General features: G+C 37.8%; 2 pseudogenes; one reads left to right on the forward strand and one right to left on the reverse strand.

Moving 5' to 3' along the window:
* The window catches only part of LOC116588283, a 46,456-nt pseudogene that overhangs the window by 16,643 nt on the left and 5,009 nt on the right, over positions 1-24,804 (reverse strand).
* On the forward strand, positions 16,406-24,776 carry LOC116589318 (annotated as a pseudogene).

Genomic DNA, 24,804 nt, shown 5'->3' on the forward strand with positions numbered 1-24,804 from the left:
GGAACCACTTCTACCTTCTCCACCATTACCGTGTTCTACTCTTTTTGGCCTTGCCAACCTAAATAAAGTGACAAACTGAGGCAAGCTCAAAAATGTCAAAAAGGTAAGTTTTTAGGGCACAGCAGAGGAATTGCAGTTCAGGACATGTAAATGGTGAAATGGTAAAATGGTAAAAGGCAAGTCCCTTGAGGGTTTGGGGAGGACTGCATTTATGGTCAGGAATGTAAAGAGAAGAGAGCTCAGTTAGAGTCTGTGGAAACCAAAACCAAGTGGAGACCAACTTTGAAAATTCCCGAGAAGACAGAATCAGTCCAGTCACACAAACAGCTCAAGTCAGCTTATTTTGTGAGACCAGCCTGAGCCGGGTCATTTCTTACCGATGCCTCCCGAAGCCATAACTGGAACTTTCCAAAGTTGATATGAGGCAATCCTTGACCAATTCCCTGTCATTTGAGAAAATTCCAATATTATCAGTGTTCTATGAATCAGGCATTTATAGGAAATCGATATCCCAGTCCTTAAGTTTAATATTCCTGCAGACACATGTGTGAGATTTTCCCATTTTATATCCTTCAGTTCTATTTTAGACTAAAATTCCTTCTCATGCTACTAAAGTCTATGTGCAACTTGTCCTTTACTGGAGCTACTCAATAGAGCAGTGAGTTCTGTGTGTTGTGGGAAGGAGAGAGACACACTTTCTGAAAGGCAGAGAGAGACCATATCTTACAACTTTTATGACAGTTTATTGTTATAATTGTTCTATTTTATTATTAGTTATTGTTGTTCCTCTCTTTACTGTGCCTAATTTATGAATTAAACTGTAATGCCAATTGAATATTACCCCCACCTTAAAAGACCACCAGAGACGTGAGTCAAAGCCAATCAGCAAGGGTCGTTTATTGCAGGTTCGAACCTGGACCTCTGCGCCCCTCATTGCCGATAATGCCGAGAGGTCCAGAGCTGGGTTGGTGCAAGATTTTTATAGACAGATACAAACAAGTTTCGGGTGGGGCTGAGCTGATTGATTGATAGTTTGAACAGGCATACTTGGCGTCAGTGGATTGGGTCAGGGGACCCCGCGCGAAAGCAGACAAAGCAATCTTACTGAAGCAGAACTGGCCGGTTAGCCCACGCATGCGAAAAAAGCACTACAAGGATATTGAAGGCCTGGTTACTTATCAAGTAAAGACAATTGGGAGTCTCCTGGTGGAATGTTACATTCCTGCTATCAAGCATCCTTGTTAATGAGATTTAGGTTTAGAAGAAATTTAACTTTATTTACTTTTCCTTTTACCTCCGCCTCCTTCGGTGTTTTATGGAGGGGAGGGTGACATTAGGGCTATTGATAAGGTAACTTCTTTGTTGTAAATCTCAAGGACATTTGCAAACCAAGGGAGACTCCTACCTTGCAGGATCAGGTGTGCAAGGCGCCAGCTTTTGCTTTGTCCTCAGCCAGCCTCCTGCTCCTTCAAAACTTTATCATATGGGGAAAAAATTATATAGAGAGTTTGATACTACCTATAGTTTCAGGCATCCTTTGAGGGTCTTAGAACGTATCCACCATGGATAAGTGGGGGCACTACTGTAGGTTGCTGAAAGGTTGCCCCAGTGAACCCAGCTCTACCATTTTAAGCCTAGATGAGGTTTACTTCGGTGTTCAGCCAGAGGAGGAGCATGTTCTAGAGAAAGTGTTCCTAGATAAAAAACTTGCTTTCCTTTCCCATCATATTTTCATGGTAGAGCAGTTAAACTGGGAAATAGACATGTGTAGATTTGAAGTGGTGTCAGGCAAAGCTACGTGTAATTGCAGTTCTATATCCTTAAATCCTGGAATTGAACCTACCTTTGAAATCAAACATTTCACTTTGTTCACAGAACTATACGATTACAACTATGTGGACCATTTAATAGTTGGTTTATCTTAAGAAAACATCAAAAACTATTTTTGAATGACTATTTCCACTTTCCAAAAACTGATGTCAGAGTAAAAATGACACCAAGTTAATGTAACTGTCCCTCAGAACAACATACTGCTTAAAATATAATCTACGAGAAATTATACTAGTTACCAAGCATGCTTAGATACAGCCTTAAGAAGAACATGTACTGGCAACAGGCCTCTGGGGGGGGGGGGGAGGACAAGATACATCCTTGAAGCCAAGCAGCTGGGAACGCCCTGCTTGCTCAGGATGGAGCCCTGCCTGCTTCATTTTCCCGTTATCTCCCCTTGCCCAGAGAGCATCAGCAGTTAGTCAGACAATCCTTTTGTTTGGGTTTTCTCACTGTAGGTCATGTACTAGTGACCAGACGTATCTTGCCTTTCTTCTTACGCATCTACAAGACTCATGGTCACTGTGTAACCTATTCCAGCTTCTCTGTTGGTTGTTAATCACTTTCTAATAAATATGAGACTGAGGAGTTGTTCAGGGTGACAGTCTTTTCTATTGTCGTCTCCTGCCCCCATTCTCTTGCAACTGACTTCTTTGTGCCTCATTCTTCTCCCGTGTGCTGTCAGGAGGTGGCAGTTAAGTAGGCAAGAAAGACTTTACTCAAGCCTGTTGCATTAGGGGAGAGATGTCAGAACTAACTCGGAACTAAAATTCACTGAAACAGAAAATGTAGGGCTTTTTAAATGCTGGGGTTAGGTAGTGGGAAAGTACTAAAAAACATTTGGGTAGGGATCCATAGGCCATCAGCTTGCTATTTGGCTTTATCCAAAAAAATAATAAACTCGTAAACTCATAATTCTGTAACCTGGAGAAAGGTGCCCATTGAAGTTAGGCTTTGACCCTCCCACTGGAACTGGGAGAGAGGGGTGCTAACTTCTTTGATGATTAATATTTCAAAGAGTTGGCTCCCAAGTCATTGAGAAAGATATTCCTGGGTTGCAAAACCAGGAGAATGCTCTTAAAAGATCTACCTCAAAGGCTCAATGAAATAATTTACAATTATAAGTTTTCTAAAGAAAATGAGCTAAGAGAAAGGAAGTCAGGGGCTCCAGTGTGAGGAAGAAGACTATCTGAAGATTAGTCAGGCTGAGGGGAAAGGTTAAGGCCATCTCTGTTGTTGGTCACATGATGAATTTTCTTTTTTTTTCTTTTTAAAGATTTTATTTGTTTATTTGACAGACAGAGATCACAAGTAGGCAGAGAGGCAGGCAGAGAGAGAGAGAGGGAAGCAGGCTCCCTGCTGAGCAGAGAGCCCGATGCGGGACTCGATCCCAGGACCCTGAGATCATGACCTAGCCGAAGGCAGAGGCTTAACCCACTGAGCCACCCAGGCGCCCACATGATGAATTTTCATTTAAAATTGAAATAATATTTGGTCAATCTATTTACTCAGTAGTATGTCAAACTCTATTTTTTGTTTTCTGGAATGAAAGTGCCATCTATTTTAACTTTTGCAAACCTCATGGGGAGAACATTCCGCATAGACTAGAACATTCTGCAATGAGGGGAATGTTCTATAATGCGTGCTGTCCAATCCAGTAGCCACTAGCCCCATGTGCCTACTAAGCACTTGACATGTAGCTAGTGACCCTGTGGGACTGAATTTTTAATTTTAGTTGATTAAATTTAAATAATCACATATGGCTAGTGGCTGCCATATTGGACAATGCATCCTCCAAATCTATCTCACAATCAGTTTTTCTGCTTCTGTCTTTAAATTGCTTCATCAAATGTAGTGTCTATGACCTGGGCTATCAGTGGAGCACAGGAATACTTACATTCAGTCCGCAGGATGGTGGTGAGAATTAAGATATTGTATGTAAAGTGCCTCCAAAATGCTTCCTACAAAAGAGATAGCCAACAATGATGGTTTCCTTTTCAGCCTCCTTCAGGGGAGCACGAAATCACTGTGGCAGGGTCTTTACAGTCTAGAACACAATAAACAATAGGGCCTTGGTTAGGTGGATGTTTAGGAACAGATGTGCTCATGTTCATCCTTGTTTCAAGGCAAGAAGAACTCTTGCTCTTTTGAAATGCACAAGAAGTTAGTTAATCTTGAACACAGTCACCTTCTTTATATTGACTTCAATAAAAAAGTCAGATTTTAAAATCAGAAATTGCAAGCATTTGGGTTACTCTCAATATTGATTTAATATTAATCATCTATTGCATGATATTGATGCACTCTTTCCCATGGAATATTGAAATAAACAAAAGCTAGGTAAAGACTAAATCAGAACATACATTATCTGAAGTTTCCTCTGATCCAAATAAATGATTTTATATTATATAGATTACATATATATGTGTGTGTTTTTAAAAGAATGTATCTCTTCTACTGACAGTGAATTATACATTAAAAAATGTGGGATACACAGAAGAGGAAAGGAAAAAAAGCATATATAATGGAGGAAAGAGAATAAATTTGGCAAACAAGTTTCAGCAGAGGATGAAGATCTTGGCTACTGCAATTAGCCTTACTCTAAAGGGCAGTTACTATAGCCTAAGCCATCAGGAATTCCATTACCAAGCTGTAGATACAAGGCTGGTTTCTCCCAGATACCTTTCTCTCCTATGTGTGATGTTTCCTCCTCTGTTGGTCACTGTCATGTATTGTCACTTGTGTTCAATAGTGTCGTCCCAAATTTCCCTTGGGAATTGTACAGTGATAAGTTGTCCCCAAGAGATGGTAATATTTTTATAACTTGATCAGTGTATTTATATGAAAGAATAATTATTTTGAATAAACTACATTTACCCTTCTGATTCAAGAGTTTGGAATGTTCCATTCAACCAAAAGCAGAATAATGGAACATCTGATCTCAGATCCCACCACACTGACATGTAAGAATAAATGAATTTAGTAGTTTATTTCATTGATTTAAATATGCAGATGTCATATACTGCCTTTTTATTCTGAATCTTAATGCCAAGCAGGTATGATCCATTACTCAAGAGCTTAAAAAGTTTCTTTGTTTAAGCAAAATTTACTTAACACAATAAAATTTTACACAATATAGAAATGATGAGGCCTGGCTACATATCTCTAAAGTAAGTGCTAATAATCCATTTAAGATATTTAGTTTACAAAATAATTATATTTAGTTCACAGAATAAGACACAGCTACAGATGTTCCTCAATTTACAGTGGGATTACATCCCAATAAACCTGCCATCAACTGAAAATATCATAATTTGAAAGTGCATTTAATACAACCTAACCTACTGAACATCCTCACTTAGCCCAGCCTCCCTTAAACTGCTACAAACACTTACATTAGCCTATAGTTGGGCAAAATCATCTAATGCAAATCCTATTTTGTGATGAGGTGTTGAATATCTCATGTAATTCACAGAATACTGTACTGAAAGTGAAAAACAATGGTTGTGTGGGTACAGAACGCTTGTCAGCGGATTGGTTATGTTCGCCTGTGATCACGTGGCTGACTAGGAGCCCAGCCGCCCCTGAGCAGGGTCACAATAGAGGACGTGCCACACATCACGAGCCCAGGAAAAGATCAAAAATCAGAATTCTAAGTAGTTTTTACTGAATGTGTATTGCTCTGGTGTCATTGCAAAGTCAAAAAATTGGAAGTCAAATCATCATCAGTCAAGGATCTGTGTGTGCATAACAATGATTCCTTTCTAGATAAACAGGAAGGAAGGAAACTAAATTTGCCTGGTAAGTTTCCTGTGCCAGCTGCACATATAGGAAAGACTCTTCTAATCCTATTTTGTGAAGACATTTCTAGTTCCCATCTACCCTGTGCTGAATTCCCTTGACATAACATAACATAAAGTCACCTTTATGTTGTGATGACTGATTAAACATACTAATATTTTATATTCTACAAATATATAACTTGATTTCACTTTCAATTTCTATACCAATTAAAAAGCAAATTAGTTTCTCACAGATAGCTACTGAACTCAGCATAGACTTTTATGCACATTATCTAGGAATATCCTTATTTATAAGCATTAAAAAGCTAAACAAAAAAAAATTAGCAAAGATTGGGAAGTGCTTAAGATTTCAGGAAAAAATTCTGTGACAATGTTAGTCCCTTATAATAATTTAGAAGCCTTGATATATTGTTAACCTCTGATTCATAGATAATCCTTTTGCAGAATATCTTTTGTCCACATATCTAAATGTAACTCCTCTCAACCTGAGTTAATCAATTAATTAATTAATTAATTAATTGTTCACCAGTATCTGATTTACACTAACCCCTTAAAAGAAACTTCAGGATTTGATTTTTAAAAATTATTTTTTTTTGTAATTTCATTTTTTTCAGTGTTCCAAGATTCATTGTTTATGCACCAGACCCAGAACTCCATGCAATACATGCCCTCCTTAATACCTACCACCAAGCTCACCCAACGCCCCCCAATCCCCTTCCCCTCCCAAACCCTCAGTTTGTTTCTCAGAGTCCACAGTCTCTCATGGTTTGTCTCTCCCTCTGATTTCCCCCAATTCACTTCTCTTCTCTACCTCCCAGTGTTTTCTGTGCTATTCCTTATGCTCCACAAGTAAGTGAAACCATATGATAATTGATTCTCTCTGCTTGACTTATTTTACTCAGCGTAATCTCTTCCAGACCCATCCATGTTGATACTAAAGTTGGGTATTCATTCTTTCTGATGGAGGCATAATATTCCATTGTATATATGGACCATATCTTCTTTAACCATTTGTTTGTTGAAGGGCATTTTGGCTCTTTCCACAGTTTGGTGACTGTGACCATTACTGCCATGAACACTGGGGTACAGATGGCCCTTCTGTTCACTACATCTGTATCTTTGGGGTAAATACGCAGTAGCGCAATTACAGGGTCTTAGGGTAGCTCTAATTTTAATTCCTTATGGAATCTCCACACCGTTTTAAAGTGGCTGTACCAACTTGCATTCCCACCAACAGAGTAAGAGGGTTCCCCTTTCTCCACATCCTCTCCAACATTTGTTGTTTTCTGTCTTATTGATTTTGGCCTTTTTAACTGGTATAAGGTGGTATCTCAATGTGGCTTTCATTTTGATATCCCTGATGGCTAATGATGACCAAGACCTGATGGATTCCCTGGAGAATTCTACCAAGCATTCAAAGTAATATTGAAATATATTTTCATGAAGAAATATATTTTCATGAAGCTGTTTAAAAAAATAGAAACAGAAGGAAGACTTCCAGATTCTTTCTATAAAGCCAGCATGATCCCCAAACCAGGCAAAGACAGCAGCAAAAAGAAGAATTTCAGACCAATATCCCTGATAAATATGGATGCTAAGATTCTCAACAAGATCCTAGCTAATAGGATCCAATGTACATTAAAAAGATTATCCAGGGATGCCTGGGAGGCTCAGTGGGTTAGGCCTCTGCCTTTGGCTCAGGTCATGGTCTCAGGGTCCTGGGATTGAGCCCCACATCCGGCTCTCTGCTCAGCAGGGAGCCTGCCTCCCCTTCTCTCTTTCTGCCTGCCTCTATGCCTCCTTGTGATCTCTCTCTCTCTCTCTCTGTCAAATAAATAAATAAAATCTGAAAAAAAATAAAAATAAAAAAGATTATCCACCATGACCAGCTGGGATTTATCCCTGGGATGCAAGGGTGGTTTAACATTTGCAAATCAATCAATGTGATAGAACAAATCAATAAGAGAAGAGAGAAGAACCACATGGTCCTCTCAATTGATGCAGAAAAAGCATTTGACAAGATACAGCAGCCATTCCTAATTAAAATGTTTCAAAGTTTAGGGATAGAGGGAACATTCCTCAACTTCATAAAATCTGTCATGAAAAACACACAGTGAATATCATTCTCAATGGGGAAAAGTTGAGAGCTTCTCCTTTGAGATCAGGAACACGACAAGGATGTCCACTCTTGCCACTGTTGTTCAACATAGTATTAGAAGTCCTAGCAACAGCAATCAGACAACAAAAAGAAATTTTAAAAGGTATTAAAACTGGCAAGGAAGAAGTCAAACTCTCTCTCTTCACAGATGACATGAAACTTTATATGGAAAACCCAAAATACTTCACCCCCAAACTACTAGAACTCATACAGCAATTCAGTAATGTGGCAGGATACAAAATCAATGTGGAGAAATCAGTTGCTTTCTTATACACTAACAATGAAAATACAGAAAGGGAAATGAGAGAATTGATTCCATTTACCATAGCACCAAAAACCATAAGATACCTGGAAATAAATCTAACAAAAGAGGTAAAGGATCTGTACTCGAGGAACTACAGAACACTCATGAAAGAAATTGAAGAAGACACAAAAAGATGGAAGAGCATTCCATGCTCATAGATTGGAAGAGTAAACATTGTTAAAATGTCTATACTGCCTAGAGACATCTATACTTTCAATGCCATCCTGATTGAAATTCCACTGCATTTTTCAAAGAGCTGGAACAAACAATCCTAAAAATTGTATGGAACCAGAAGAGACTCTGAATTGCTAAGGAAATGTTGAAAAAGAAAAACAAAACTGGGGGCATCGCGTTGCCTGATTTCAAGCTTTACTACAAAGCTATGATTACCAAGACAGCATGGTACTGGCACAAAAACAGATACATAGACCAGTGGAACAAAGTAGAGCCCAGATATGGACCTGCAACTCTATGGTCAAATAATCTTCGACAAAGCAAGAAAGAATATACAGTGGAAAAAAGACAGTCTCTTTAATAAATGGTGCTGGGAAAATTGGACAGCTATGTGTAGAAGAATGAAACTTGACCATTATCTTACACTATACACAAAGATAAACTCAAAAGGGATAAAAAATGTCAATGTGAGGCAGGAAGCTATCAAAATCCTAGAGGAGAACATAGGCAGTAACATCTTGGACATTGGCCACAGACAGCTCTTTCAAGACATGTCTCCATCAGCAAAGAAAACAAAAGTGAAAATGAACTTTTGGGACTTCCTCAAGATCAAAAACTGCACAACAAAGGAAACAGTCAGCAAAACAAAGAGACATCCCACGGAATGGGAGAAGATAGCCGCAAAATACACTACAGACAAAGGGCTGATATCCTAGATCTCAACACACTCAACAGATCTCAACAGAACTCAAGAGATCTCAACATCTCAACATACAAACTGAACATACACAAAACAGATAGTCACGTCAAAAAACGGGCAGAAGACATGAACAGAACACTTCTCCAAAGAAGACTTGCAAATGGCTACCAGACACATGAAAAAATGTTCGGGGAGGTTCAAATAAAAAAAGATTCTGAATATATTCAAGGTGTAAGGTAACAAGTAGCTCCTATAGAACGTATTCTCATTTTGAGGTGATTTGTATCAGCTAATCCTATCATGGCTAATACTATAATAGGTAGACTAATGCATTCCAAGAATGACTTCTGGCACATTGCCAATATTCTTTTTTCTTTGTTTGACTCCTTCCACAGTTCATGATATGAACTTTGCTTAGACATTCATATGGAACAATTACCACCACAATCATTGTACAATTTGCTTTCTTCATTGAAAACTTTCCATTTTATAGTTTTGAGGTTTTAGTTTTTATTTTCACTTGCAGATTATAGGAGCAATTGCATTTACAAATGGGTATATTTCTGTGTGCACTTTCCAAGGCATTCAGCTAGGATTAAGGGATAACGTCTCAGCAATTGTGTGAGTTCACATTCTTGGGTTCCAAGCAATAGTTTCAGAAAAGTTTTCTTTTCTTTTTTGTGATTGCCACATAAAGAAATCCTATTACAGAATCAAATCCTGTCATGAATGGGCTGATTTTATCATAGAATCACAGAATTTTAGAGTTGGATCTAGTCCAGCATCTCACTCAGTTCAAGAATCCATATCTAGCATAATTTAGCACCCTTGATAAATGACCATCTAGCCTTGGCTCAAGTGAGGGAAAGTTCATCTCCATAAAATCCCCCAAATCTTGCTCTGTTTATGGCATAGTACAAATCCCACTGCATTTAGAAACAGGCTGGATTATAATCCCAGTTCAAGCAAGCTGAGGTAGGGCAAAGTTACTTATCTTCTCTGAGCTTTTTTACTTCCTTGCCTATTTCTGTCCTGTAAGTGCTCAAAGGATAGCTAATGATAAACTATGAAGATAAAACGAGTTAATATAAAATATGCTCTGTGACTGATACCCCCACCCCTGCCTTTTCTGTCTCCACAGAAAGAAAATTCTTTTTTTTTTTGGTAAACCCAAAACTGCCTCTCCATAAGTTAATTCATTCAATAAAGAGTTATAGGAACACTGTCAAGGTACTGTATATAACTGTGAACAAGGTAGAAGGAACCACATTCTCAAGGAAGCTATATTCCAGTGAGAAAACACAGCCCAACAGTCAATAAGTAAATGAATTAAGTTTAAAGGGAAAAAAATCAAATGAATAGAAAGCGATAACGTGTTTTACAGAAAATTAAAATAGGGTAACTTACTCATTACTAGGTGGCTACTTCAGCCAAGACATTGCTGAGGAAATCTCATTTATGCTGAAATCTGAATGACAATTATACCTCTTGATCCTCCTCATGCTTTCTGGAGCAGCCCACTTAAAAGGAAAGAAAGAAAAAAAAAAACCCTTTCAAATTGTTGAAGACAGCTAGAATATCTTCCTTAGAATTTTTTTTAAAGATAAACATCACCAGTCCCTCCAACTATTTCTTATATCCCATGATTTTAAAAAAATTTTTTTAACAGGGAAGACTCTGGGTTTATCAAGACTGTCTTTAAATGTGCATGTAGAATGAAAACGATTCTCTAGATGTAGCCTGAAACAAAGGAAATAGAATCCCCTCATCTGGATTCTGTGTTTCACCAGTGGTACACAAGCTTGCAATAGCTTTTTTTTTTTTTTTTTTTTGTAGCAACTATAGCAAAATGCTGACTTAATTGTCATCAATGAGAAGTGCCTGGTCTTTTCCATAGGATCTCCTCTTTGAACACTGCCTCTTCCCTCAGTGTGCACACTGGTTTCTCTACCAGAGCTTCCCATTTCCTTTTGCTACCATTTATCTTGTTCATTTCAACCTAATTCTTCCAGACTGCAGCGAGTTTTTGAATCTTAGAACTCTCTTCTACCTATTAACTCTTCTTTTAATCTCTATGTCAGTCATCAATTTAGTTAATATGTTGCTAGACCTATCAAATAGATGTCTGGCAAATGCAAAACTATTTCAGAGCCATGTTAAATTATTTGAGAAATACAATTTGCCCCTGGGAAAGAAAAGTCACATTACTATCGGTAATTTCCTCTGGTGCTTTTAAAATTATCTGTAGTAAGCATGACCTATTTTTAGAATCAGAATAAAAAGCTATAAATAAAAGACATATCCCATTATTTTTCAAAAGGTGTGCCTTCACATTTTCATCTAAAAAGCTGATGAGTGTTAAAGAATATAGAAAATGATAGAGCCCAGTGACATTCAATTAGAGATTTCCCTCTAGGCTGATTCAAGGCTGTTGATTTATCATCAGGGTTGTTAATTTAATCCAACTCTTCCTGGGCAATAGTAACATATGTGTAGTTTTTTCTTTCTTTTTTTTTTTTTTAAGATTTTATTTATTTATTTATTTATTTATATTTATTTGGCACAGAGGGTGAGAGAGAGATTCAGCACAAGCAGGGGGAGCGGCAGAGGGAGAGGGAGAGCAGGCTCCCTGCTCAGATCGCTGGACCCTGGGATCATGCCTTGAGCCAAAGAAAAACGCTTAATCGACTGAGCCACCCAGGTGCCCCATTTGAATAGTTTATTAGTGTGGTGTGCTAACAACAGAACAATCCAGAAGAAGGCAGGCCTTTGATTCTAAGTCCTCCTATTTGTTACATTCTCAAAACACAAGATCGTCTGGTGGAATTTCTCTTCCTACTTCCTGGTTTAAAAGTATTTTTATCAAAAATTCCTAGAAATAATTATTAACTATTTGAGTCAATCAAGCAGAGAAAAAAATAATGTTCTCTTTTGCGCTAGCGCATGCTTAAAAAGCTAAACAAAAGAATTGAGAATCAAAAGTTTGAAACTTGAACTAAAACGAATACTCAAAGGGCCAAGAACACATTTCTGAGTGTGGGAAAACATTTGCCTTTGAGAAAAATTTAGAATCAAAAAGCCATTTTGCTGGGTGTGGGCAGATATTAGGCCTTATTCAGAGAAAAGGCTACATGATGTAATTGTTTTGATACAATATACACACAGAACACATTGACCTTGAGAAGTTCAGTTCTATTCAAAGTTTTATCTATCTCTTTATTTCCCTGAAGACCTGACATTTGTCTCTGATTCTTTTTTTGTAAAAATTATCTTAAAACTTCATCTGTGTTTTTTTTCTAAGACTTGTCAGTAAAACCAGCAAAAGCAGGGGTCATCCCCTTAATAATATGGTTGTCTTCTCCAGCACCCAGATCACTCACTCATTTTAGGGTAAGAACTGAGGGAGAGCATGATCGGTGAGACTGTTGCACAGGCTGGGGTCAGGGAAGATGGGAAGGGCTGAGATAAAGAAGGACTTTTGGTTACTAAAACATAGCAATGGGTTTCTAACCAGTTTTCCTTGGAAAGAATGCATATGGTCTTGATAAATACATTTCTTACCTTGTATCAGGTCTCATATCAATGACACTCATTGATTTTGACTGAAACCTAAGAGAGAAAACTGCCACTCTGTGTTTTACCACTTAAGACAGAAGTCAGAGAAAGTCCCGGGGCATGCACAATCCCTGTCTCTTCAGGTGTGCCTCCACAAACATTTACTGACCTCCCGCTGAGCCCCCAAGCATTAAGAATTCAGAAATTAATGAAATGTAAGTCTTGCTCTCAAACAGTTCACAATCAAGAAGCAAAGAGATACACTAAAACAGATGCGACTTGGAGGTGAACCCATAAATGCTCCCATTATTTTATGATCACAAAAGGGGAAACCCTAATCCAGCCCTGCGAGATTCCAGAGGAAATTATACCCTCTAAGTCCGGACAATCCACTTCTCAGAGCAGCAAGCTCATTCCTGCCTCCCTAGAGTTTAGCTTCGGGCCTAGCCCATAGTAAGGGCTTAATAAACAACTGCTGGACTGAACTGAGTGTACTTTATTGATATAAAAAGTTTTATGCAAGACTTGAGGGCTGATTTAAGATGAACTATATATTCCCCTTAATGAGTCAGAGGATTCAGGTATATCCTGCTTATTTTTCCCACAGCACTTGTCCTACCCAATATTGTATATATTAGTGTATTTATTGTCTGCCAGTCCCCTACCCTGAAGAATAGAATATGGCAAAAGTGATGTGATGTCACTTCTGAAATTAGGTTATAAAAGACTGACTTCCATTTTGCTCATATTCTCTTTCTGGATCTTCTTGCTTGCTTGTTCTGACAAAGCAGGCTGCTATGATTGCTCTACCCTATGGAAGGCCTCAAAGAGCAAGCTCGGCCCACCAAGAACCGAATCCTGCTAACACCCTCGAGCTTAGCATCTGATTCTCCCAGGGGGTCGAACCTAGAGATGAAAGCAGCCCTGGGGCCACCTTGACCGCATCCTTGTGAGAGGCCCTGAACCAGGGCAACCAGCTAAGCTGCCTTTGGATTCTTGACCTACAAAAGCTGTGAGATAAAAATGCTGTTATTTTAACCACTGTTTTGTGGCAATTTCTTACATATTAGTAAATAACAAGTACACCAAGAACTACCTTATCTACTGCCAGGAACACACTGATGTCATAATTTTTTCTTTCTTTCTTTCTTTCTTTCTTTCTTTCTTTCTTTCTTTCTTTCTTTCTTTCTAAGAGAGAGAATACACTCATAAGAGTGTGGGGGAGGGGTAGAGGGAGAAGGAGAGAGAATCTCAAGCAGACTCCACACCAAGGGCAGAGTCCGACCTGGGGCTGGTATCACGACTCTGCGATTATGCTCTGAGCTGAAAACAAGAGTTGAATGTTAACTGACTGAGCCACCCAGGCACTCCTCCTCTGTGTTTGATATAGATTTCAAAGTGGCTAATTCTAGCAAATTCATAAAACATTATATCCTCAGAGGTGTGGGAGGCATATGAAAAAGTGGGATCTTTAGGTACCAGAGAATTAATAATTAGTACGGTGTCTCTCTCTCTCTCTCTCTCTCTCTCTCTGCTACTTTTTAATTTTTCAGAAACTACCACAAAGCTTCAACTGTATGGAGCTTTATTCTTATGTCCTTTTACTTTTTCTTTGTGCAGATTTACTTATGAAGAAAATACATAGATTGAAGAAAGATAATTATGAATAAAAAATTTTAGCCTCATGGGGTAGACTTGGTGTCTCTCCAACATCAGAAGAATTGCAAGAAAAATGATAGAAAACAAACTGCAGGTAGTTTAATATCTGTATTAAGTAATATATTTTCTACAACTATAGATCAGTTTCTCTGTAGACAGGGCAAGCAAGTTAAAGTATGAATCAAAATATGAGTCTCTGGGACTTGACCTGTAAAATGTTCAAACATTTATTCTCCCACAGACCTCGAGCAAGGTCTGAACTTCACTCCAAGCCCTTGAGAGCATTTTGATATACTCCTTTTAACACAGTGATTTTTATAGTTTTGCTCTAAACTTGCCCGTGTTTTTCAATGTTTCCTCCCTTTTTGCTCAGCATGGTCTTGTCATTCCTAGCTCCTTATTTTTTTCCGTTGCCTCAAAAGTGGTTTCTAAAGCATGAAGAAAGAAGTGTGGGGGATTATTCCTGTCTCGGTCTGGTTCTTGTTTACCTGATAAAACTTAATTCCTTCCCGGCCCTTACGCACCATCACAGTAAGGCCGTGGGTGTGTCGGGGGTGGGGGTTGTGTATAATGGTCTCAGGTCTCTCCAAAGCCCATTTGAATTGCAGGACAGGCAGCCGCCACAGTGTAAGGTGAGGAAGAATCCTCGTTTGAAGCTCTGCTGGCCACAGAAGAGAAACACGCTCTGGGGATGGACATGGGGGGCGGGATGCAAGACAAATGATCTGACTACTTTCTCCAGTGGATTTTGTGTATGGTTCTAGCAAAGGATATAGATCTCTAAATCTGAAAGCAAAATATTATATGTGAATTTCCTGGGTCAATATAAATTCTCCTCTAACTGGGAAATCTTGAATGATTACATGGATTTGTGTGGAAAACAAGTACTTAAAGACTGGTTATTTGTTCAAAACCCCAGAATGACTTAATAACTTTCCTACCAAATCCATTCAGTGTTTATCCCCTGCCCAAAGATTCCCAATTTCCCTTCAGAATTTGGACCATATGTTCAGAAAAATGGTTTGGTCATGCTGTTTCCACTGTGGCAAGATTTATTTTCGTCCTCAAACTTCCCCTTCGGCCTACGTGCTTTCTCTTGGGTCTCTTCATTTGTCAAGAATGAATCTCTTGTATAACTCTCCTGAGTACAGACTTTCATATACATATTCTCCCTCACCCATAAACCAGAGCATCTGGAGCTTGGCCACTGCATTAAGAGCTTCAGCTTCGAGCTAGATTTGAAATGCCAAGTTTGTGGTGACATCACAGATTGATAGTTGGTGCCTAATGCCGGCTTAGCTGTATTTCTGGCAGGTCACTGGGTGTTAACCACTAGAGCAGCCCATGGAGCTCAGACTACCAAAGTCAATGTACTTTGAGTTGATCTCCAAAACAAGAATATTCTCACTTAAAATTCCACTTGAGTAAAGCAACTCAACCAGGCTAACTCTTCATGTAGGTAATATTTTGGTTCATTTTTAAAAAAATAATACTTGTTTGAGATATGAATGCTATTTAATATAGTGTCAGAAACTAATGGCAATTTTAAAGCAATGCCCAGCTATTCCTTCCAAGGAGAAGGTTAAGTAGATTTTTGAAACATTATCTTTTCGCAATTGAAAACCTGACTTGGAGATAAATCATATTTAATGTTTATTTTCTCTAATTATAACATCAACATTTTCAAAATATGTAAAAGATACTGGGAAGTGAAAAGCCATATAATATCACAATTTAGAGAATTCCTATTAACATCATGTTATATCTGAAAATCAATGATTTATTAACTAAATTACATGCAAATCTATTCTGAATGAGACGAACTTAAATGGTAAATTTTATCATATATTGTTATGAAAAACAGTTATATTTCTGGAAACTTTTTTAGCTTTAATTTTTTTTTAAGATTTTATTTATTTATTTGACAGAGAGAAATCACAAGCAGGCAGAGAGAGAGAGAGGGGAAGCAGGCTCCCTGCTGAGCAGAGAGCCCGATGCAGGACTTGATCCCAGGACTCTGGGATCATGACCTGAGCGGAAGGCAGAGGCTTAACCCACTGAGCCACCCAGGTGCCCTAGCTTTAAATTTTTAAGTTTAGATTTTTTGGGGGGGTTGTTTTTAGTCTGGCTTTTTCGAAGTAAGAAAAGTAGGGTGGATCTGCACAGGTGTTTGGCAGAATAAGACATTATGAAACTCACCCTCCCTGTCTCAGAGTTGCATTATGTTGTTGGCTCCAGAGCCTACTGGCAAACAGCGACAGATTTTAATGCATCCATACAGCAGAAAGGTAATAAGGCAGGATGCCAAGATATCATCTCTAATAACCTTTGGAGCAAAAGGAAAATAATTGAGGTTCCTAAAATTTTACAGCATGTTGCTTTAATTACATACACTCCCCTGGGTATGTTCCGAGTTTTTCAGGTTTTTAATTTTTTTTCTGAATATGAGAGTAATATATACTCTTTTTACAAATTTTGAACACTACAGAACAATAAAATGAAACAAACCATCAATAACTTTGGAGCACATTTTTTTCCTATTAAAAAAAATTCTCAAAAAAAAAAAAGGAGTTCTAGTCAGTATTTAGTGTCCATTACTGGTTTCAATATGGTATTCCTACTACAGCTAAATCAGTACATGGTTCTAATAAACCTAAATGCCTTTGGTTTCTAATATACAATTCTTTTACTGTTCTTTGTTAACAGTGTATGACTGAATAATCTCCTAACTAAGATAGTGAAGATACTCCAGAATGGTGTATGAGGGCTAATTTAATATTCTGGCTGAGCACTAACACGTATGTTCTGAAGAGTTGCCATTTTTCAAAGTATTAGAAGAAAACATACCATGTTAAAACACATTGAGAACAACTTAGAAAGCACTTGGAAACCTCTTTGTGTTCAGAATCACCAGTGGCTCCAAAATCTGATGCACCAAAGATGTAGTAAGGGATAGGGCCTGAATGTAAACGGAATTATGAAATACCTCTAAATTTTCTGGAATAAATAATAAATAAATAATAATAAATAAATACATTTATTTATTTACTATAAATAAATAAAATAATAAATAATAATAAACATATAATAATAATAAATAATATAATAAATAAATAAATTTTCTGGCTTTTCTGGAATAAATTTTTCTCAACTTGTTTACCTATGCACATTTTACATTGGTACCGATAATTTGTCTATGTCGAGTGCACCACCCACTGCCTATTTCAGGCAAACTAATGATATACATGTATATAATGATGAGACTAAATGTAAATAGATCTCTTCACCCCTGTGTGGTAGATGGTGTTTTCCAAATGGCTGCAGCACATCTCCTATTCCTGAAGCTCTTCTTGCATGTGACTTTGGCCCTCCTCTTTGGCTTTTGTGACTGTCTGGATACAGAGTATGGGACTATGTGACTTCCAAGGCCAGGTAATCAAAAGGAAAGTCGCTTTCTATCCTGTTTTCTGAAATACTTGTTCTGGAAGTCTTCAAAGTCCACAGAAGTCGCTTCACTGTCCTGAGGTGGCCCCGCTGTGTGTGAGGAGCTCCCACCAGCCTGCAGGGAGAGATCTCACACGGAGAGCCTGAGATTACATGAAAAGGGAGGGAGGGAAGAGAGGAGAGTGGTCCTTCTACAACCCCCAGCCTCTCCAGGGATACTTTTTCCCAGTCTCAGCTCCTTTTTAACTGCCACCACAGGAGACATCCTGAGCCAGCACCAACCAGCTAAGCCCTTCCCCAATTCTGAAAGCACAGAATCCACAAGAGATAACAAAACAGTTATCATTTCATGCTACTAAGTTTTGGAGCAACATGTTACATACCAATCCCCTACTAGAATACCCTACAAGCTTTTCCAAGTTTTTAGTGATGTAATTTCTTTGCTTCTTGTAGAACCTGAACAGTTCTATCACTCCTCCATTTAAGGAAGACATCTGGGCTGGCGCGCAGGTACAAGGGGCAATTGCGTGGTGAGCGTCACATGCAGATGGTTAATCGAGATGGATAAAAGATGGATAATGGAAGCTATACTGTGATGATATCTGGGAAAAACAAAACAAACTTCAAGAACTTCTGTGGATTCACCTGTATTTGCAAGCACCTTCATCTCCAAATTTAAAAACACGAAACTTAAACAAAATAGGCAATTCCAGATAATATTTATTTACTTATGAGAACAAAAAATGCAAAGAATCTTGTGCATTAGTTAATACCCCAGGATTAGTATTAACACCCGTCAAGTCTCAATTCTCCCAAAACATCTGTTTGCTGAAATTCTAAGTAAAAATCATATTCTTGGGACACTTAATTTCTTCTAGTGATGGTGAATGGATAGTATTTTTTTTTTAAAAGTTCAAGCTAAGTGTATAGTGTGCCTGATTTCTTTATCCTGTTTGCTTTCATTTGAGAAATATTCATGCAGTGTTAGTGCTAGTGAGAATAAATCACCTGAGGAGACAGAGGTGGTAAGTCTATAACACGGGCAAACAAGCTGGAAGGGGAGAAGCTGGAATAGGAGCCTGGTAAGTCTGGTTCCAGAGTCTATATGTCTATATCCCAAAACTATTACTTTTTTTTTTTTTTAAGAAAGAAAGAAAGAGAGTGTGTGTGTGTATACGTGTGTGTGTGTGCACATGCGCACTCCTGTGCACACAAGCAGGAGTGGGGGCGGGGGGCGCACAGGGAGAAGGAGAGAGAATCTCAAGGAGGCTCAATCCCAGGATCCTGAGATTATGAACTGGGCCGAATCCAAGAGTCAAATGCTCAACCCACTGGGTCACCCAGGTGCCCTCAAATTACTACTTTTAATGTTAACCTCTTTGACAGGAACATTAGTTATTACTTGTATGATTACTTGCATTTCTCCTTTCATATTTGATGGAATATTTCTTTTTTTTTTTTAAGATGTTTATTTATTTGACACAGAGAGAGAGCATAAGCAGGAAGAGCAACATAGGGAGAGGGAGAAGTAGACTTCCTACTGAGTAGTGAGCTCGGTGTGGGACTCGATCTCAAGACCCTGAAATTATGACCTGAGCCAAAGTCAGATGCTCAACCGACACTCAGGTGCCCCAATTAATGGAATATTTCTGGAAATACTCCACTGGGAACAAATCTGCTATACACATGTAACCAAAGCCTTACTGATGTTATCTGTAGCGACACCTAAAGAAACACTGTCATTCAGAAATATTCTCAAGTACTTACATAAAAAGCAGCCCGAGTGTTATGAAAAGATAGAGTTGAAGAAACATTATAAATATTTAAACTAGTCTTCCTGTTACTGATTGCTGAAGTGCACATTAATTTCTTTCACACTTCATGTTTTGTAATTATCGACTTTTTTACTTGTGTACTAGCTGTTTATCCTCATAAGTCTTTCTCTGTTTATCAGTGCCTAGCCTAAGGCTTAGTATATTAAGTGTTCAATAACCATTTTGAATAAATTAAGGGACAAACGACTATGTGAGGGAATATGACAAAAATATGGATACATATATTTGACCTCTTCAGTCACTTACAACATTGATTTAAGAACCCAAATGCATTGGATTACATTTGTGCTAATTTGGTAGCCACTAGCCACATGTAGCTATTAAGCATTTGAAATGTGGTCAGCACAAATGAGACCCTCAATTCAACATTCAAAAACATACCAATGCTTAACAGTTACACAAAACTATGCTCTGTAGCATTAACCATTATGGAAATGCAAATCAAAACCACAATGAGATAGCACCTTATACCTGTTAGAATGGCTATTATCAAAAAGACTAGAAATAACTACTGCTGGTAGGAGTGCAAATTGGTGCAGCCAATGTGGAAAACAGTATGGAGCTTCCTCAAAAAATTAAAAATTAAAAATAGAGCTACCATGATTCAGCAATTCTACTTCTGGATATTTAGTCAAAGAAAATGAAAGAGTAACTTGAAAAGCTTTGTGTATCCCTATGTTCATTGCAGCACTGTTTACAATAGTCAAGATATGGAAACAACCTGTCTCCACTGATGGATGAATGGAAAAAGAGAATGTGGTATTCATATATATGCATATACAGATAAAATGAAATATTTTTCAGCCATTAAAAAGATGAAATCTTGCCATTTGCAACAACATGGATGGCCCTTGAGGACATTATGGTAAGTGAAATACACCAGACAGAGAAAGACAAATACCGTATGATCATTTTTATATGTAGAATCATCAATCAATCAATAAAACCAAGCTTATAGATAGATGTAGGTTAGTGGTTGCCAGAGGCTGGGGTATGTTTATGTGTCTGTAGCGGGGGGGAATGGGTGAACTGTTTTTCTTTTTCTTTTAGTTTAAATAAATTTAATTTTTAAAAAAATCACTCCAACAAATGGGTGAGTTGCTCCACTAAAAACTACTTGCAAGGAATGATACAGATTTATTCATGACAATGATGGGAATTGGTTTTTATCTAGATTTATTGGTAAAAAAAACAGATTTAAGAAAGTAGTAAAATTTTAATTCAGTGAAATCAAATGAAAAAATAACTGAACTGGATCTTTTTCATAATAGTTGTGCTTTTAGGTTTAAATAATATAATACATGCAATTCATGAATAGGTACTTTATTGACAGCAGATATAACTCTACAGGGTACTAAAACGTTATGTAACTACACAATCCAAATGAATATTGATTGGAGAACAGCCTCAACCAAATTTATGTCATTCTAGAGGAATACTGAAAAGACAAAATTTTTTAAAAATGTTATTTATTTAAGTAATTGTCTACACCCAACATGGGGCTCAAACTCAGTATCTTGAGATCAAGAGTCACACACTCCTCTGATTGAGCCAGTCAGGCACTCTGAAAACATCAATTTTTCAAGAATGATTTGAAGTCCAACAACTATTTGAAAGGCTGTTTCACCAGTTATTGCAACAATGAAGTTTCTGTCTCTAATTCTAATGACTCATTAGTTATTTCCAGATAAATCTTTTGCCAAAGAGGACATGATCTGTTCCCTTTATGCTGAAGACTTAAAGGAGACAGTCAAATAAAAACTGTACATATGAAAGAAGTGTGTATATAAGTAAATAGATTGTGAAATAAGTTAGAAAAGTTGCTTAGGTAGAGTTCAGGAACATAAAAGTGTACAGTTCTGTAGAAAAGACCAAAATATATTAAATTATCACTGTTAGAGAGTTGACATGTTAGTGGTGGTGGCAGTGAGATGACAAATAATAAGTGAATTGCATTTTATATTTAAATGTGAAAAGTTACATGGAGAAAAGTTAAGTAAGGAAGAATGATAGAGAGTAAGGAAGGTTGGAGAAGGAGGGATAGTAATTGTCCTATTACGTGGGATGACTGGTGAAGTCCCAGATGACATTTAGGCAAAGACTTGAAGGGACTGAGGGAACCATGTAGAGATCTGCGTGAAGAGTGTTCCAGTTATAGGGGATAGCAAAAGCAAAGGCCCTGAGGCAGGAATGTGCTTGTCCTGTTGGGGACGGGGGTGTCAGTGATAATTGGAACAGAGTAAGAAAGGAGGGGAAAGGTAACAAAGCCACAGAGATAGGAGACTAGGGCAGATCATGGTGGTTCTTGTAAGTCATTAATAACTTTGCTTCTATGCATGAGTGGGGGTACCATTGGAAAATTTTGAGCAGAGCACTTAAGTTTAGAATTAGTTGTTTTTAAGTTTAGTAGAGAAAATCTGAACTATATTTCACATTTTGAAATATTCCCATGGTTTCTTTTTTAATGCAAAGATTGTATGAATGTCCTTTATGTAGTGAGATGAAAACAATTATTTAAAACCAAATGTGATTGTAGTTGATTCTGACTTCTAAAGCAAGTTATATAGTTCACATCTGTTGGAAACTAAATCTTTATATTGCTCATCTATTTTCAGAGAGCATATATAGAAGAGAATTCTACTCATGGAATACTGAGACAAATGGAAATTTGTCTGATATTTTATTCAGAAGCATTTTATTTTATTTAGAAACATCTTATTTTTAAAAACTGCCAGGAAGGGCGTCTAATATCTCAGCCGGTTAAGCATCTGACTTCGGCTTGAGTCATGATCTTGGGGTCCTGGGACCTTGTGCCTGACAAGCAGTCTGCTTATCCTTCTGCCCCTTCCCCAATTGTGTTTCCCACCCCTCTCAAATGCATGAGGTCTTCAAAAACAAAACAAACAAACAAAAAAACTCTGCAGGGAATCACTCTTTGATTCTTTGTATATTTCTGCCATTATATGTTAAAGGGGGCATTAAGAGGATACCCTGGAAGCATTTGTTGTATTATTCTATGACAAAATGTAATCTGATTTTTAAATCTTTGGCTTGCATCTGAACTTTGGGAAGCACAATGTATTAACAATATGAAATTGTACAAACAGGTAGATAGTATTAATGACTGATCTTCAGTAAATAGTCTTTTTTTTTTTTTTAAGATTTTATTTAACTGACAGTGAAAGAGAGAGCAAAAGGGAACACAAGCACAGGGAATAGGAGAGGGAAAGCAGGCTTCCTGCAGAGTAGGGAGCCCAATGTGGGGGCTCGATCCCAGGACCCAGCGATCACGACCTGATCATGACAAAGCAGACACTTAACAACTGAGCCACCCAGGTGCCCCCTTCAGTAAATAGTCTTAACATGTTTTTCACATAGGAAAAAAAAATTTTTGTTTGGCTTTAATTTAAATATAAAATGTATACTCAATTTAGTCATTGGAAGCTTTTAAGTATGTTTGCAACAACTTGGGTATTTGTATCTACTATTTCAACTGTAAAATTTTATAAAATCTAAGTGCAGAACAAGTATTTCTTTTTTTTCTTTTTTTTTTTTTTTTTGCAGAACAAGTATTTCTAATACAAATCTGGTGTCCAAATTGGGATGTGCTATAAGTGTAAAATACACTAGATTTCAAAACAGTCCAAAAAAAAAGGTAAAACATCTCACTAATAATTTTTATATTGATGACACTGACATAGGATTTTTGATATATTAGGTTAAATAAAATATACTAAAATATATTTCTAAAATATGTTTCTTTTTACTTTTTAAAAAAGATTTTATTTATTTATTTGAGAGAGCTTGAAAGAGAGAGCACAATGAGGGGGAGGGAGAGGGGAAGAGAGAGAAGCCAACTCCCCACTGGGCAGGGAGCCTGATGCAAGGCTTGATCCCAGGACTCTGGGATCATGACCTGAGCTGAAGGCAGACACTTAACTGACTGAGTCACCCAGGCACCTCTCTTTTTATGTTGTTGTTGTTGTTTTATAAAAAAGCTTTATTTAGTAGGGCAGGGGCAGAGGGAAAGGGAGAGAGTGTCCCAAGTGGACTCCATACTCACCGCAGAGCCAGACTTGGGGCTTGATCCCAAGAACCTGAAATCATGACCTAAAATGAAACCAAAAGTCGGGTGCTTAACTAACTGCACCATTCAGATGCCCCTGTCTCCTTTTACTTTAAAAAAAAAATATGGCTCCCTGCAAAATTTTAAATTATATATGTGGTTCACATTATGTTTCTGTTGGATAACATTGCTCTATACTAATGGTCCTCGAATGTGGTAACTTGACCATCAACATCACCTGGGAACTTGCTAGAAAAGCAAATTATAGACCTTACCTCTGACTTACTGAATCAAATATTCTGAGGGTGGGGCCCTGTTTTAACATACCCTCCAACTGATTTTGATCGATGCAAAAGGTTGAGAACCATTATTTTAGGCCAATGGTTCTCACTTTGGCTGCAAACTAGAATCATCTGGGGGAGCTTGGGGCAAAAATTCCTGGTGCTAAAGCTACAATCCCAGACCACTGAAATCAACAACTCTTTGGCCCACTCAAGAGTGTTTTTTAAAGCTCTCCAGATGATTCTCAAATGGGATAAAGATTGAAAACCACTGGTCTAGATCCATGATATTCAAACTGTGCTTTCTAGAGGGGACACAGTTCACAGGCTCCACTTTCCTTCTGGCTTCTCACCAGGCAGCACTATCAATGTCCTAAGACTTCCCACCATGGAGATACTGGGCACGGACGGGCAGGAGGCCTTGCAGGTATCAGAAGTTCATGTATCAAATCTATTTACCTACATGTGCCCATTATGCCTGTTACATTAACTGTGACCATGGCTATGCCTTCTTGGTTTAACATTATTGGGCTCTCACCAGATTCAAAGGAAGGCGAACCTGGAGTTAGCAGAAAATGTGACAGCTTTGATAGAGCAGTAGTGAAGACTGGCATTCCTTTTACCATTATTATTTGGGGAGGATTTTCTCAGGGCAGAGCTTTATTTTTATGTACTGCTGGACCACACAGCAGAAGCTGGCAGCTATCCCTGTACTCACTGACTTCCCCTGTGGGCTTTCATTCCATGGAGTCCTATCAAAGGCTAACAGATATTTTTATTCTTGTGCCATGGAGATTACCACTCTTTGGTTTCCATAATGGTTGGTTCTCTTACTGTTGGAAGGTAAAAAAAATTGGTAAATCTAACCAATGTAACCTTAAAAACCTATGAAGGCATGATGCATGGTTCAAGTCACCAGGAAATGATAGATATCAAGCAGTTCATTGATAAATTTTGTCAACCTTAAAAACAAAATTGTTATTTAACCAGTAAAA

This window comes from Mustela erminea, chromosome 4, assembly GCF_009829155.1.
Source record: "Mustela erminea isolate mMusErm1 chromosome 4, mMusErm1.Pri, whole genome shotgun sequence".
NCBI lineage: Eukaryota > Metazoa > Chordata > Mammalia > Carnivora > Mustelidae > Mustela > Mustela erminea.